Below are 17,496 nucleotides of genomic sequence, written 5' to 3' on the forward strand. Positions count from 1 at the left end.
ATCTAACAGTAATCTCTTACCCCTTCCCTTTTACCCTACTATCTTTTCCTTCTCAAATGCCAGGGTAAATGGAATTGCCAATTGTACAATTGCGCATATCCCTCTCCAATCCGGAGGTAGGGTGGGTCTCAATATTTTTCCTCCACAGTACCACCACAGATCCGCTCGGGGAACCTTTAATGCTGAGTAGTTCCCTCCCTTCTCCGTTTCGGTAACATTCTTAATCTCTGTACATAATTTCAGCTCCCCCAAATGTCTCGACCGACTCGTACCTCGCCTGTGCACACATGATGTGTGACTTCCAACTGCGGCGGAAAATGTAGGGGGAACTTTTGCATCTTTCTCCTCCAAGGGAGGGAACATCAGAGATATGGAGGCACAATTCCTATCATTCCATGCAGTCTCATCCTGGTACAGGGCTATCATACATTTCATGCCCTTCCTGTCTCGCTTCCACCCGAGCGGAAAGGGAACCACCTGGGCCACTGGCCTACCGGAGGCACATGCATAGCAATTGCATTTGTTCAGACGTTTTACAGTATACTTTACTCATTCAACCCAGGCATTTGTATCCCCGTACCCAGTCTCTATCTCAATGGTCTGTTTCAAATCCTTTACCTCTATAATTTTTACTACTGTAGGATCATTGGGAGGAGTGAAAGGTTGTATCTCATTACCCAGTAATTCTACCCATTTTTCCCTGTCCTATGCTAATTCGAAAACAACAACCCACAAACTCCTTCCTATTTGCTTTCATTTCAATCCCAAATGTTTCATTTAATTGTACCTCATAAGTGCCACCTCCCAAAACCGCTCCGTGCCATGTGGTTTTTCTTATCGTTAAATATATGGGGTTACACTTTTTATTGGGACAATCGCGTGCTGGTCGGAAGGGGGCCCGGTGTATTGTGACAAGACCATTATACCAGGTACCATCCCCGAGGCCATCCCCATAGGACTTAAGATGTATCTCTGAGTTGCGGTATTGTCTCTGATTAGCTACATTCCCACAATTTACTAAGCTACATATATCAGTGTCTATTACTTGTGGATTATCAGACTCAGGAACCATTAATAATACATATGAAAATGATATGTGACAAAATCCTAATACCAAGAGGGCTAGCATCATAACTCTAAGCATTCCCAGTATTCTGATCATTATGCTAAAACACAAAAAGGCTTAATATACAATCTTACAGAAATAATCCCGCGCCCGCATCGCCACTGTATAGTCAATTACTCAAAGTCTCTTTAGTCTGAGTTTCAGCGGGTCTTGTGTTGATTCGGCTGTCCAGACTTCTTCCTCAACTGGAGGGTCTACTGGCCCTTTGATCCGAATGTAGTGAGTCCAGCCTTTCTCCACCGTCCTTATTGCCGTTTCGGTAGTCAAAAGAGCCTGGTACGGCCCTTCCCAGTCTGGCTGCAGCTTAGTCTCTGTCCATGATTTTATTAAGACCCAATCTCCTGGCCGGATGGGATGAACAGCAAATTCAAGGGGCGGAGTCTGTGCCAATAGACCCTGTTTTCTGAGGAAAGATAAAGAGGAGGACAAGCCCAGTATATACTTCTTTAAAAACAAATCTTTAGTTTCGGGAATTGGCAATTCTCCCTGTGTTCCCAGATAGGGTAATTCAAATAAGATTTCACAGGGGGATAGTCCCAAATCTTTCCTCCGCCAAGGGACAAGCCCAAAAGGCATCCTTTAAATCTATCACACTAAACCATTTGTGATCATGAGGGATCTTACTTAATAACGTGTAGGGGTTTGGCACCACTGGGTGCCTGATCTGTACTATTCGATTTAATGTTCTCAAATCCTGCACCAATCGATAAGTTCCATCAGATTTCCACACTGGTAGAATTGGGGTATTATAAGGAGACATACATGGCTCCAACAAACCATCTCTAATCAGTCCCTCAATTACTGGCTGCAGTCCCCGTTTACCTTCTATGGAAATAGGATATTGTCGTTCACAGACAACGTCCCCTTTCCGTTTTAAATTTATTGTAAGGGGAGGGATCTGTAGTTTTCCACGATTCCCTTCTCTAGCCCATACAATAGGGTCTATCTCTCTCTCTGCATCCTCTGTCAATATTGCCAGTTGTACAACTAATTCTTCTTCCTGAATTCCAATCTCCAGTCCTAAAAGGATAATTAAATCTCTCCCCAGTAATTTACTTCCTATATCAGGGATATACAGCAGTTCCCCTGTGATCCTATCCTTAGGACCTTCTATCATCATAGGTTCAAATACTGGAACAGTAAATCCTTCCCCTTTCACCCCCGAAACAGTAATTGACCGTGTTAACATTTCTACTTTCTTTGGTTTAAAATTCGGCGATGACCGTGCTGCCCCGTATCTACTAGGGAGATTACCTCCTCCCTACACGGTCCCACCTTCAAGTTTATCAAGGGTTCCTGGTGGGCCCCTGAGGGCAGGAACCCCTGAGACCCCTATTCTTCATCATAATTCATAAGCGGAATTGCCTTTTTCTTCCCTTTGTAGATCAGGACACTCCCGCTGAAAATGCCCTATCTTTCCACAATAATAGCATCCTTCCTGTAGCGACTTCCATCTCTGCCCCTGTCGCTCAAACCCTCTATCAAATGTTCCCCCTTGTCCTCTCCCTCTTTACAAACACTTTCTGTGCCTCTCTCAACAATTCATCTAATGGTTTTTCACTCCATCCTTCTATCTTCTGTATCTTTCTCTGTATGTCTGGCCATGCTCTTGTCACAAAATGTACTTTCAAAAGACCCTGTGCCACTGGGTCCTCAGGGTTCATTCCAGAGTATTTCCGCATTGAGTCCCTTAATCTTTGCAAGAAAGCTGAGGGAGTCTCATCTTTCTCCTGTCTAATTTCAAAGGCTTTAATCAAATTCTGTGACTTCGGAACTGCCTCCCTTATTCCTTTTAGAATCAGGTCTTTCAATTCCCTCATTTCTTCTCTATGCTCCGGGTTTTGGTTTTCCCACTGGGGGTCTCTGAGGGGAAACTTCATCTCTCCCTGTCCAGCATCCCCATCTCCAATCGGGTGTTCCCTGTCCCATATTTTAATGGCAGTTCCTCGTACAAGTCCCCTTTCCTCCCCAGTAAATAATATATTCAAAATAGACATTAATTCAGCCCAGGTATACAGACTGGGCCCCAAAAATTGAACAATTTGTTCAGACAACCCCACCGGATCCTCAACCAGGACCTCCATTTCCTTTTTAAATGTTCTGACCTCCCCACTGGTGAGTGGGCACTTACAAACCCAATCTCTTTGTCCCCTATGGGCACCTCCCAAAGGGGATAAGTCGTTACGTTTTTCCCCTTTTTCTTTTTTTTGAAGAAATATTACAATATTTCTAGCTCCCCATAACTTCAAACACCAATTCATCAATTCATGCTTGACTAACCTTCAAAGCCTGTTCCTAACGTATAAATATATTTATATATATTTACGTTCATTTCTTCAGTATTTAATAGTCAAAATGCAAAATGCATACAGTTCCCAATTTTGCAATTCACTGTAATTACCCAGTTTTAGTCCTTTAATTTAGATCCAGAATTAGTTTTCTTAAATAGTCCTGGCCAATCATTGCTCAATTACAATACTATAGGTCGTAAAATAATCAGAACTTGCCTTAAAAGAATTTGTCTACTCAAGTTTTTTTAAAAAAAAACTTCTAATGCATGAACAATGGCTGAATCCAAGGTCACAGATATTAACCATAGAATTTTGCTTTTACTACAATCTAATGTTGAACTGAAACTTCAACTGTCCTCCATAAATCGCTTTTATGTAAAGATAAAAGAGATTAGTTAGAAACTGATAGTAAGGCAGTCATGATCTGTAAAAAGAACAGGAGTTATCATTCCTTTTTTTTCCTTCATAATCACAATAGAATCCTTAACCTTAAAAGAAATCATGTTAAATTTCCATAACAAAAATCAGATTCGAAACAGTCCTGGAACTCAAGCTCCAGGGAATAAAACACAAACATTCAATCACCAACAAACAAATATTCACTCAAACCAAATCACAAAGGGTTAAACTTCCTACCAGCTGCACAGCTCTTTTCAATCTCTCTCTCTCTCGCACATTGACATATAAACTCAGATATTCACAAACCCAGTCTTCGTCCGATCTGTACTTTGGCCAGAAGACAGCGGGACGAAGAATGGAGTCCTTAGTCCATACAAAGCAACAATATTTAATCATCTTTCTCCCTTGCACAAGTATTATTTTGCCAATTTCCACAACATCCTGCCCAAAGGACTTTCCGGAGGAATGTTGTAAGGGACCCCGCCTCCATTTCCATTGTCTTTTCCTTACTTTGTTTCCCCGGAGGCTTTTTTCTTACCCAAAGCGCAAGCCATATTGAGTTCCTTCGTTAGTCCCTTATTAACTACTAAAACTCAATCCCGGCCACCAAGGCAATACTTAAAAGTCAATTTTCTTACCTTGGTCTGTGCACAGAGTTGCCTGGCCCCTTTTGTCACCGTATTTTCTATCGAGCTCCTATCACTGTCTGATTCAGATGTCTCTGTTATAGGATTCACATCAGTCACCTAAGGGAGCAGACCAAACCGGGACACGAGACCGCTCCTCAATGGGGAACGGGACGCGTCTTCCCAGTGTCCAAGGCCAGCCAGTCCCCCGGTGATGGAAGAAAATCCCGGACACGAGCCCCCAATTGTGAGAAACAAAAGCTCACTCACTTTAATAATTTCAGTCCGAGACAAATATCTGAATCCGCCACTTATTTATACACCTATAGGTGGGTGCCCTGTCTCATTACCAGGTAAGGTAATGACAAAATGCACACCAAATCCAACAAACTCTCGAAATTTATACAGTTTGAATCCCCATATTTTTCCTTATTCCATTGTTTGTTCCCTGCTTCGCTTACGTCACTTATTTCCTTAAGACTTATCCCACAACTTCTGTTTATCCTGTCTTGTCCGTGACAAACTCTTATCTCTGACTCCCATAAGGGTGTTTGACGTCAGTCTATTATAGATTATTGATTAGGCATATCTTTTCTTCTATCAGCATCTATTTCCATCCAGAGGCCACTTTGACCTCTTTGATTAGGGTTTGTTCCTGTGTCCCCGTGTAAGGGGGAAACAGATGCTTTCCTGTTTGCCCATATATCCACCATTGTTCTGTATTCACGTCTCATGCTTTCTTTTTGCTGAATATGTATTTTCTCATTCCCATTCTGTATCAGAATTTATACTTGCAGAAATAACATTAATTCATTTATATCCCACAGAAATTTACATACTTTCCGGTATGGTTGAGTTGGACCGAACAATCTACTCGCATACCAGACAGCTCTATGTCTCTAAGTCGACAGAACAGTTATTAATGACACATATTTCACCCCTGATTCTGTGCAGTTATGAATAGTCTGTATAAACTCACCGGAATCGTCAGACACACGCGCAGTTTGGTTTCTATGGAGAGCATGCGCAGTGTCACATTGATCAAGAGAGAGCGACAAGGAGCTGCTTTCTCCGGCAGCGGCTGCGATCGGCTTCAGAGAGTGGCGCTCAGAGCCGGTGTGTGGGAGCCTCGCTGGGAGAAAGGAGCGGAGAGAATTCACAAATCCCGGATAAAGGTTAAAAATAACTCGGAAAAGACCCTCCAGGCCCGGGTAAGGAGGTGGCGGTCTCTGATCAGGGATATGGCCCAGGGTCACGGCCGCCATTTGTTTGAGGGAAGAGGGAGCGCGGGCCTGAGGGCCGCCATACTGAGAATGTCAAGGTGCAGGAGGGCGGGGCTTTCGGGGTCTGTAGAACAATCAGAGGAAATGGAAGACCCATTGTTATTGATGAATTCCACGAACACAGCGTCACTGGGCGCTCCCGCAGGAATATCCTCTCTCAGTCCTGTTGGGATGGTTCACCCAGTCAGAACCAGCAGCTGTCCTCCATTCTCAGCTCCCCTTCTGTCCTTCCTGCAGCATCTGTCCCCTGGAACATTGAGCTGCCTGTCCTGTCCCTCCCTCAGCTGTTGTTTCTGTAATACCTGTGATACCCCAGTCCCACCTTAGATTACTTCACTAAAGACAGGAATGCACCTGATGGATTTTTCTTAACATCAGCAATTGTTTAATACACACTTACAGGTTTTTAATTACATCTTTTTTGAAGCATTTAATTCACATTCAATCATTTGCAATGGTGGGATTTGAACCTGTGTCCAGAGAACATTTGCTGAATTTCTGGATAAATTGTCTTACAATCATGCCCCTAGGCCATCACTTCGCCTGCTCACAGGTTGCCCATCACAGTGCAATCTGAATCAAAAACCCTTTCTTTTTGCACAATTGTTTGACCCGGCATTCTGGTGATGTGACTCAGTACCTCTCCATGTGGTATCCCTCACTGTGTGGATCTAATTGCTGCTTCTGTTAGCGCCTCTTACTCTTGCAGCCACTCCAGATTCTGAGCCAACAGAACTCTCCACTCCAGAGAGATGAGGCAGCACAGGCCAGGATTGGAGACTGGGATTTTCCAGATCTCTGTGGGGCTCAGTGCCATTCTACATGTATAACTATCACAGCATCAGGCTAATTTCCCATTCTGCCTATTTCTGTGTTTTCTACAGCTACTCAGGGAGTTACTGACTCAATATACTAGCCAACTGCTGGGTGGGAAGATGGTTGGTCAGCCAGAGAGACAAAGGTCAGAGAGGTCAGGAGCCTTCAATAAATCCTGCCGCCAGGTAAGATCATTCACAGTGCACAGAGCAGAGAGCAATGAGAGGGCTCCAAACATCAGCTAAAAAGACATGACATAGCTATAGTGCTGGAGAGGACACACCCTAGGCTCAGCCACCACCTTTACACTGAGTTTTGTTGTATTGGGACAGCATCGGGAGTTTTCAGTTTTCAAACCTGGCGTGTGCTGTCTTGGTGAGCATCAGGACAACAGAGGGGAAAGCAGGCCTCCCACGAGAGGGTGGTAATGCTTCCTGGGATCTTTCTGTTCCCTATTCCCTCTCCAACACTGTAACTATGGCTTGTCTTGTGGACCAGTGTCTTTAATCATTCTAACTCCTATAACAGTCCCTATATCTGTCATCTCCTTCCCTCTCACCAATTACTTCACATATTTGAAACCTCCAGTCCAGATGACCATCCTTATCGCTGTACCTTGCTTCAGTCTCTACAACATGCCTTGTCTCGATAGTCTCCTCCTCCAATAACTGGAGACACAGGGTCTGTTTCTGTGTAGCATGACCTTTCGGCCGAGGTTTCTGTAATGGAATGAGTCGCGTTTGCCTGTGTTTGGCCCATATCCCTTCAAATCTTCTCCTCTCCATGTACCTGCCCGAGTGTCTTTTCCATGTTGTAATTGTACATGTTTTCACCATTTCTCTGGCAGTCCATTCCGGCTATGCACTATCCTCTGTGGATAATGTTGTCCCTCAGCTCCCTCTTTAAATCCTTGCTCTCTCACCCCACGTTTATGCCTCCAGCTTTGGACTCACCTACCGTTGGCAATTCACCTTACTTAGGCCCTACATTGTTTCATAAACCTTTATAAGGTCACCCCGTGGCCTCATTTGCCCAGGAGAAATATTGACGACAATGTTACCAATATCTCCAACTCGCATTCAATGCTCTGACCAATGAAGACAAGTGTGCCAAATGCCGCTTTCCCCACCCTGTCCCCCTGTGATGCCACTTCCAAGGAACAATGTAACTGCACCCCTTGGTCTCTCTCTCTCTGTTCGACAACACTGCCCAGGGCCTGACCATTAACTGCATTAGTCCTCCCTGGTTTGTCTGAACTAAATTCAATACCTGAATTAAACTCCATCTTTCATTCCTTGACCCACTGGCCCAGTTGATTTCCATCCACTTCGATCACTATATTTCCTGCCCACTCTTCCACTAATCTTGGTATCCACAAACATTATAACAGGGACTCCTATATTATCACTCAAAAGGTTTATGTAAATGATGCACAATAGTGTTCCCAGCACAAATCCTTACAGCACACTGCTGGTCAGAGGCCTCCAGTCTAAACAACAACCCTCTACCACCACCCTCTGTCTCCCACTGTCGTCCCATTGTATATCCCATTGCTGGCTAGCTCTGCCTGACCCCTTGTGATCTACCGTTACTAACCAATGTATCATGCTACACCCTGACCAAGGGTTTGCTGAAGCCAGAAACAACGTCTGTTGCTCTGCCTTCGTCTATCTTCTTGGTCACATCTTGAGCAAACTCCAGTCAAGTTTGTGAGACATGTTTTCCCATGCACAAAGCCATGCTGGCTGTCCGTAATCAGGCCTTATCTTTCCAAATGCATGTAAGGCCTACCTCTCAGAATGACCTCCAACAACTGACCCACCCTGATGTCTGGCTCATCAGTCTGTAGTTCCCTGGCTTTCTCTTGCAGCCTTTATTAATTATTGAGACAATATTATAATCATAGTCAGAGAGTCAGACCGCACTGTTCGGTTAACGCTAACCATACTCTAAAACGGATCTCATCCCACCTGCCTGTTCCTGGATCATATCCTTTCAAATCTTTCCTATTCCTGTACTAATCCAAATGTCTTTTAAACATTGTAATTGTCCCCATGTTCACCCCTTCCTTGGGAAGTTCATTTCACACACATCCCACCCTCTGTGTGACAATGTGCCCCCATGTACTTTTTTTTAAATGTCTCTCCTCTAAACTTAAGAATGTAGTGCCTTGTCTTGAAACTCCCCTGTCCACGGGAAAAAGACAACTCCCATTAACTCTATCTATCCCCCTCATTATTTTATAAACTTCTATAAGGTCATCTGTCAACATGCAAGTTTCAATGAAAAAATACCAACCTATCCAGCCTTTCTTTATAACTGAAACCCGCCATACCCAGCCACATCCCAGTAAATCTCCTCACAACCCTTTCCAGCTTAATAATATCCTTCCTATAACTGGGTGAACCGAACTGGACACAGTATTCCAGAAGAGGACTCACCAATGGCCTGTATAATCTCAATGCGACTTCCCCACTCTTATATCCAAAGGATTGAGCAATGAAAGCAAGTGTGGAAAGCAAGTTTTTTTTTTTACCATCCTGTCTCTCCGTGTTGCATACTTCAATGAATTACGTAGTGAACCCCGAGTTCTACAACACTACCGAAGGTCCTACCATTAATTGTATAAGTCCTGTCCGTGTTTGTTGTACCAAATGCATTATCTCGCATTTATTCAGATTGAACTCCGTCGACAGTTTTTCAGCCATTCACACATTTCATCAGGATCCCTTTGTAATCTCAGAAAACCTTCTTCACTGTCCACAATCACATGCAGCTCTCTGTGGTCCAAATATCTCTGCCAGGGGCCCTACAATTTCTTCACCAGCTTCCCACAGTGTCCTGAGATACATTTGATCAGGTCCTGGGGATGTATCTACCTTTGTGTTTTAAAACCTCCAGCACCTCCTTTTCTATAATGTGGACTCATTTCAAGACATTGAGTCATAGAGATGTACAGCACGGAAACAGGCCCTTCGGACCAACTCCTGCATGACGTATCTAGTCACATTTGCCACAATTTTGCCAATATCCATCTAAATCCTTCCTGTTCATGCACCCATCCACATGCCTTTTAAATGTATTTCTATCAGCCTCCACTATTTCCTCTGGCAGCTTATTCCATACACTCTGCAGGAACCAATTGTCCTTTTGGTCCCTTTAAAAAGTTCCCCTCGCACTTTAAAGCCGTGTCCTGTCGGTTGGGAAACCCCCAACCTGGGGAAAAGACCTTGTCTATTGACCCTATCAATGATCATCATAATTTTAAACACCTTTATCAGTTAACTTCGCAGCTTCCCATATTCAAGTGAATTCAGCCCCAGCTTATTCAGCATTTCCCTGTAGCACAAACCTTCCAACCGTGGCAACATCCTTGTTCATTTTTCTGAACTCTTCCATGTTCCACGACATCCTTCCGATGGCATTGAGACCAGAATTGCATACAGTATTCCAATAGTAGTCAGGCCAAACACTGTTTAGTTCCCTGAGCGCCCCAGTCTTTATCCACAGTCAGCTCCAAAGTGAAATATTTGTTTAGGATCTTACAATTTCACACAGCGTTGGCTTCATTGATAATTTAGGATACCGGTTTTGTCCCTTGCTCTTCTTTTGCTCTTAATACACTTGTAGAATCTCTTTCAATTCTCCTTAACTTTCTCTGCCAAATCTATCTTCTGTCTTCTTTTTGCATTCCTGATTTCCATCCAAAGTGTATTTCTACAGCCCCGATGCTCCTGATGGGATTCCCTTGAGTCAGCCAGTTTTTTCTGACGTGACCCCTTTTGTCTTGAACAGAGCCTCGATACTAGGCCAGTGTTTCCTAATTCAGTCAGCATTGAGCTGCACACCAACAGGAACACGCTGGCGCTGAACGCTCCTTTCATCTCGGTTTTAAAATATTCCGACTTGCCAGACTTCCCTTTACCTGCAAATAGCCTCCCCAGATCTACTTTAAAAATTTCTGTCCAATACTATCTTGATCCATTGAATAACTTTAACTTGTGGACCAGGCCTGTCCTTTTCCATCGCTATTTTCAAACTAATACAATTGTGGCAACTTTCCAAAGTGCTCCCCCACTAACACCTCAGTCCCGTTCCCGACCTTGTTTCCCAAGGGGAAGTCAGGTTTAGCCCCATTCTCCAGTTGGGCCATTTAAATAATGACTGGGAGTTTTCAGAACACACTTAACAAATTCCTTCCATCCAAATGCTGAACTCAATACCAATCCCAGTCCAGGTTTGGAACGGTTAAGATTCCCTATCATTACAACCCTATTATTCTAAGAGATATCTGAAATCTCCTGACATATTTGCTCCTTCATCTCCCATTGCTTATCGCTGTAGTACGACCGTAGAAAACTAATGGCCAATTTTTATTTCTCAGTTCCACCAATTTCGCTTAACTGGACAATCCTGCATGAATACTCCCTATCGGTACTGCTGGGATGTTTCCCCCAATCAAAACCACCAGCTCTCCTCCTGTTTTGCCTCCTGTTCTATCCTTCCTGTAGCATCTGTCTCCGGAACATTGAGCTGCTGGTCCTGTTGCTCCCTCAGCTGTGTTTCTGTAATACCTATGGTATCCCAGTCTCATGTTCCCATCCATGCTCTGGGGTCATCTGCCTTATCTGTCTGGCACTTTGCATTGAAATAACTGCAGGTTAATCCACCAGTTTTCCCTCATTGTCTGCTAATATCTTGCCTGCCTTGTCTATTTATATTGCTCTCTTGAACATTTGTACCAGCCTCAACTTTCTTTCTGGCCTTACGACTCTTTGGGGTCACACAGCCTTGCCAGGCGAGTTTAAATCCTCTCGAGCAGCTCCAGCAACGTTCCCCACCAGGAAGTGGGTCCTCCTCCTGCTCCCAGTTCAGGTGTATTCCCCACCCTGTCTATCTGTGCTGACACCTTCAGACATCCGGGGACTTGCCCACCAAGGTCCCTGTGTTCCTCAGTACTCCAGGAGGACCTACCATTCATGATGTATATCATTCGTTTATTAGACTTCCCACAGTGCATTACCTCACAGTGATCAGAAGTAAACTCTGTCTGCCATTACTCTGCTCAGTTTATCATCTGATCGATATCAGACTGCAGCCTGAGTCCATCCCCCTCACTATGGACAACACCCTCACCTTTCATGTTATCTGCAAACCTGCTAATGATTCCTTCTGGTTTGATATCCAAGTTATTAATGTACGTAACAGCCAGCAATGGCTCCTGCACAGATCCCTGTGGTACCCTCGCTGGACAATGGCTTTCAATCACAAAACCAACCCTCCACCAATTGTGGATCCAATTTACCAACTGGCCTTGGATCCCATGGGATATTCCCTTTTGGACCAGCCTTCCGTATGGGACCTTGTCAAAGACCTTAATGAACTCCATATAAACCACATTATCTGCACGGCCCTCATCAATATCAGAGGACAGTCGTCTAGCAAATCCATACAGACAATCCCTAATGAAATTGCGGGGGTATCCGTTTTTGGCGAATACATTGTATAGGTGTTCTTCTTCCTCTTTTTGCAGTTCTGGTGTACTGCAGTGTGTTGTGGCCCTTTTGAATAGTGTCTTGATGCAACCTCTTTTGTGTGTGTTGGGGTGGTTGCTTTCGTAGTTCAGGACTTGGTCTGTGTTTTTGGCTTTCCTGTTTACCTTTGTGGTGAATTCTCCGTGAGGTGTTCTCTGTACCATCACGTCTAGGAATGGGAGTTGGGTGTCCTTTTCTTCCGCTCTAGTGAATCGGATTCCTGTGAGTGTGGTGTTGATGACCCGGTGTGTGTTCTCTATTTCTGTGTTTTTAATGAATACAATGGTGTCATCCACATATCTGACCCAGATTTTGGTTTGAATTTGCGGTAAGACTGTTTGTTCTAATCTTTGCATTACCGCTTCTGCTATGAGTCCAGAGATGGGTAAGCCCATGGGGGTGCCTTTGATTTGTTCATATATTTGGTTGTTGAATGTGAAGTGTGTTGTGAGGCACAGGTCCGGTCGTTTGAGTATGCAGTCTTTGTTGATAGGTTCACCGTCTTGTTGTCTGTTCTGTATGTCCAGCAGGTTGGCTATTGTTTCTCTGGCTCAGGTTTTGTCGGTAGAGGTGAACAGTGCCGTGACATCGAATGAGACCATAGTTTCTTCCTTGTCTATGTATATATTTCTGATGATGTCCAAGAATTCCTGTGTGGACTGTACAGAGTGTCTGGATCCGCTGATCAGGTGTTTCAGTTTCTGCTGTAGTTCTTTAGCCAGTTTGTGTGATGGTGTCCCTGGTAGTGATACTATGGGTCTGAGTGGGATGTCTGGTTTGTGCAATTTAGGTAGTCCATAGAATCTGAGGGTGCTGTTGCTTTCAGGTTTCATTCTCTCTCGGTCAAACCTGGTTATCTGTCGTTTTTTTTGTAGATTCCTCAGTGTGCTATCCTATTGGTGAGCTGTGGCGTGGGGTCAAACTCTCTCTTTTGGTAGGTGTTGGTATCTGCAAGTAGTTGTTGCGCTTTTTGGATGCACTCTGATCCAATATACCAGCCAATGCAGCGGACAGCTGGAACTGACAACCGGAAGCGGCAGATACAAATCACTATAAATGCCGGAGGAAACATTACAGAAGCGCTTCACAGGAGGCTCCCAAACACTGCGTCACTGCCACCCTGGCCCCCTAACACTCACTCCATCACCATCACCCTGACCCCCTCACACTCACTCCTTCACTGTCACCCTGATCCCCTCAGACTCACGCCATCACCGTCACCCTGACCCCCTCACACTCACTTCATCACCATCACACTGACCCCCTCACACTCACTCTTTCACCGTCACCCTGATCCCCTCAGACTCACGCCATCACTGTCACCCTGACCCCCTCACACTCACTCCTTCACCATCACTCTGATCCCCTCAGACTCACGCCATCACCGTCACCATGGCCCCCTCACACTCTCGCCATTACAGTCACACTGACTCGTTCACACTCACTCCATCACCGTCACCTTTACACCCTCACATACACTCCACCACCGTCACCCAGACCTCCTAACATTCACTCCATCACCGTCACCCTGATCCCCTCACACTCACTCCATCACTGTCACCCTGACACACTCACACTCACTCCATCACTCTCACACTGATCCACTCACACTCAGTCCATCACCGTCATCCTTAATCCCTCACAATCATCCCATCACCGTCACCGTGACCCCTTCACACTCACTCCCTCACATTCAACCTGACCCCCTCACACTCGCTCCATCACCTTCATGCTGACCCGCTCACACTCACTCTATTGCCGTCACCCTGACACTCCCCATACTCACTCCAGCACCATCACACTGATCCCCTCACACTAATCCATCACTGTCACACTGACCCCCTCACACCCACTCTATCACTGTCAGCCTGATACATTCACAATCACTCTATCACCATCACCCTGACCCCCTCACACTCCCACCATCAAGGTCACACTGGCCCACTCACACTCACTCCATCACAGTCATACTGAAACCCTCACTCTCACTCCATCACCTTCACCCTGACCCCCTCACACTCACTCCATCACCGTCACGCTGACCCCTCACACTCACTCCATCACCGTCACATTGTCCCACTCACACTCACTCCATCACCGTCACACTGTCCGACTCACATTCACTCCATCACCATCACGCTGACCCACTCACACTCACTCCATCACCGTCACCCTGACCGCCTCATACTCACTCCATCACAGTCACTCTGACGCCCTCACACTCACTCCATCACCGTCACAGTGACCCTCTCACACTCCAGCAGCATCACACTGAACCCCTCACACTCACTCCATCACCGTCAGACTAATCCCCTCACATTCACTCCACAACCGTCAACCGGTCAACCTCACACTCACTCCTTCACTGTAACACTGATGCCCTCACACTCAGTCCTTCACCGTCACACTGATCCCCTCACACTCACTCCATCACCGCCACCCTTAATCTCTCACTATTATTCCATCACCGTCACCAAGACCCCTTCCCACTCACACCATCACCTTCACGCTTACCGCCACACACTCACTCCATCACCGTCACACTGAAATCCTCACTCCCAGTCCATCACCATCACCATGACCGCCTCACACTCAATTCTTCACCATCCCGCTGATCCCATCAGACTCACTCCATCACCTTCACCCTGAAAACCTCACACTCACATCATCACAGTCACACTGGCCCCTCACACTCACTCCATCACCGTCATAGTGATCCCCTCACATTCACTCTATCACCGTCACACTTAAACACCCACACACACTCCATCACGGTCACCCAGACCCCTCACACTCACCCCATCACTCTCACACTGACCCACTCACACTCACTCCACCGTCACCCTGACCCCCTCACACTCACTCCATTACTGTCATCGTGATCCCCTCAGACTCACTCCATCACCGTCATCCTGACCCCTTCATACTCGCTCCACCACCGTCAGCCTGACCCCCTCACAATCACTCCAACACCATCACCATGACCCCCTCACACTCACTCCATCACTCTCACACTGATCCCCTCACACTCATTCCATCACCATCACCCTTAACCTTGCACAATCATCACATTACCGTCAGCATGACCCCTTCACACTCACTCCATCACATTCACCCTGACCGCCTCACACTCACTCCAACACATTCACCCTGACCCCCTCACACTCACTCAATCACCATCACCCTGACCCACTCACACTCACTCCATCACCGTCACGCTGACCCCTTCACACTCACTCCATCGCAGTCACCCTGACGGCCTCACACTGACTCCATCACCGTCACCCTGACCCCCTCACACTCACTCCATCACAGTCACCCTGACCCACTCACACTCACTTCATCACCGTCACCCTGACCCCCTCACACTCACTCCATCACCTTCATCCTGAACCCCACACACTCACTCCATCACAGTCACACTGACTCCCTCACACTCACACCACGACCATCAACCGGTCATCCTCACACTCAATCCTTCACTGTCACACTGATCCCCTCACACTCACTCCATCACCGCCACCCTTAATCTCTCACTATCATTCCATCACCGTCACTAAGACCCCTTCCCACTCACACCATCACCTTCACGCTTACCGCCACACACTCACTCCATCACCGTCACGCTGAAATCCTCACTCCCAGTCCATCACCATCACCATGACCGCCTCACACTCAATTCTTCACCATCCCGCTGATCCCATCAGACTCACTCCATCACCTTCACCCTGAAAACCTCACACTCACGTCATCACAGTCACACTGGCCCCTCACACTCACTCCATCACCGTCATAGTGATCCCCTCACATTCACTCTATCACCGTCACACTTACACACCCACACACACTCCATCACGGTCACCCAGACCCCTCACACTCACCCCATCACTCTCACACTGACCCACTCACACTCACTCCACCACCGTCACCCTGACCCCCTCACACTCACTCCATTACTGTCATCGTGATCTCCTCAGACTCACTCCATCACCGTCATCCTGACCCCTTCATACTCGCTCCACCACCGTCAGCCTGACCCCCTCACAATCACTCCAACACCATCACCATGACCCCCTCACACTCACTCCATCACTCTCACACTGATCCCCTCACACTCATTCCATCACCATCACCCTTAACCTTGCACAATCATCACATTACCGTCAGCATGACCCCTTCACACTCACTCCATCACATTCACCCTGACCGCCTCACACTCACTCCAACACATTCACCCTGACCCCCTCACACTCACTCCATCACCATCACCCTGTCCCACTCACAATCACTCCATCACCGTCACGCTGACCCCGTCACACTCACTCCATTGCAGTCACCCTGACCGCCTCATACTCACTCCATCACCATCACACTGACACCCGAACACTCGCTTAATCACCGTCACCCTGACGGCCTCACACTCAATCCATCACCGTCACCCTGACGGCCTCACACTCACTCCATCACCGTCACCCTGACCCCCTCACACTCACTCCATCACAGTCACCCTGACCCACTCACACTCACTTCATCACCGTCACCCTGACCCCCTCACACTCACTCCATCAACTTCATCCTGAACCCCACACACTCACTCCATCACAGTCACACTGACCCCCTCACACTCACACCACGACCGTCAACCGGTCATCCTCACACTCACTCCTTCACTGTCACACTGATCCCCTCACACTCAGTCCATCACAGTCACCCTGACCCCCTCGCACTCACTCTATCACCGTCACCCTTAAACTCTCTCAATCATTCCATCACCATCACCAAGACCCCTTCACACTCACTTCATCACCTTCACGCTGACCGCCACACACTCACTCCATCACTGACACCTTGACATCCTCACTCTCACTCCATCACCGTCACCCTGACCATGTCAGACTCACTCCATCACCGACGCCCTAACCCCCTCACACTCACTTCATCACCATCACACTGACCTCCTCACACTCACACCATCACCGTCACCCTGATCCCCTCACATTCACTCCATCACCGTCACCCTGACCCCCTCACACTCACTCCTTCACCGTCACCCTGATCCCCTCAGACTCACACCATCACCGTCAACCTGACTCCCTCACACTCACGCCATCACAGTCACACTGGCCTGTTCACAATCACTCCATCACCGTCACAGTGACCACATCACACTCACTCCATCACCGTCACCCAGACCCCCTCACACTCACTCCTTCACCGTCAACTCACGCCATCACAGTCACACTTACCCGTTCACACTCACTCCATCACCGTCACAGTGATCCCATTACATTCACTCCATCACAGTCACACTGACACCTCACACTCACTGCATCACTGTCACCCTGACCTCCTCACACTCACTCCATCACTCTCACACTGATCCCCTCACACTCACTCCATCGCCATCACCCTGATCCCCTC

The sequence above is a fragment of the Chiloscyllium plagiosum genome, unplaced genomic scaffold (assembly GCF_037043375.1).
Source record: "Chiloscyllium plagiosum isolate Xiang-an unplaced genomic scaffold, Cpla_swu_hap1 HiC_scaffold_38, whole genome shotgun sequence".
In the NCBI taxonomy this organism is placed as follows: domain Eukaryota; kingdom Metazoa; phylum Chordata; class Chondrichthyes; order Orectolobiformes; family Hemiscylliidae; genus Chiloscyllium; species Chiloscyllium plagiosum.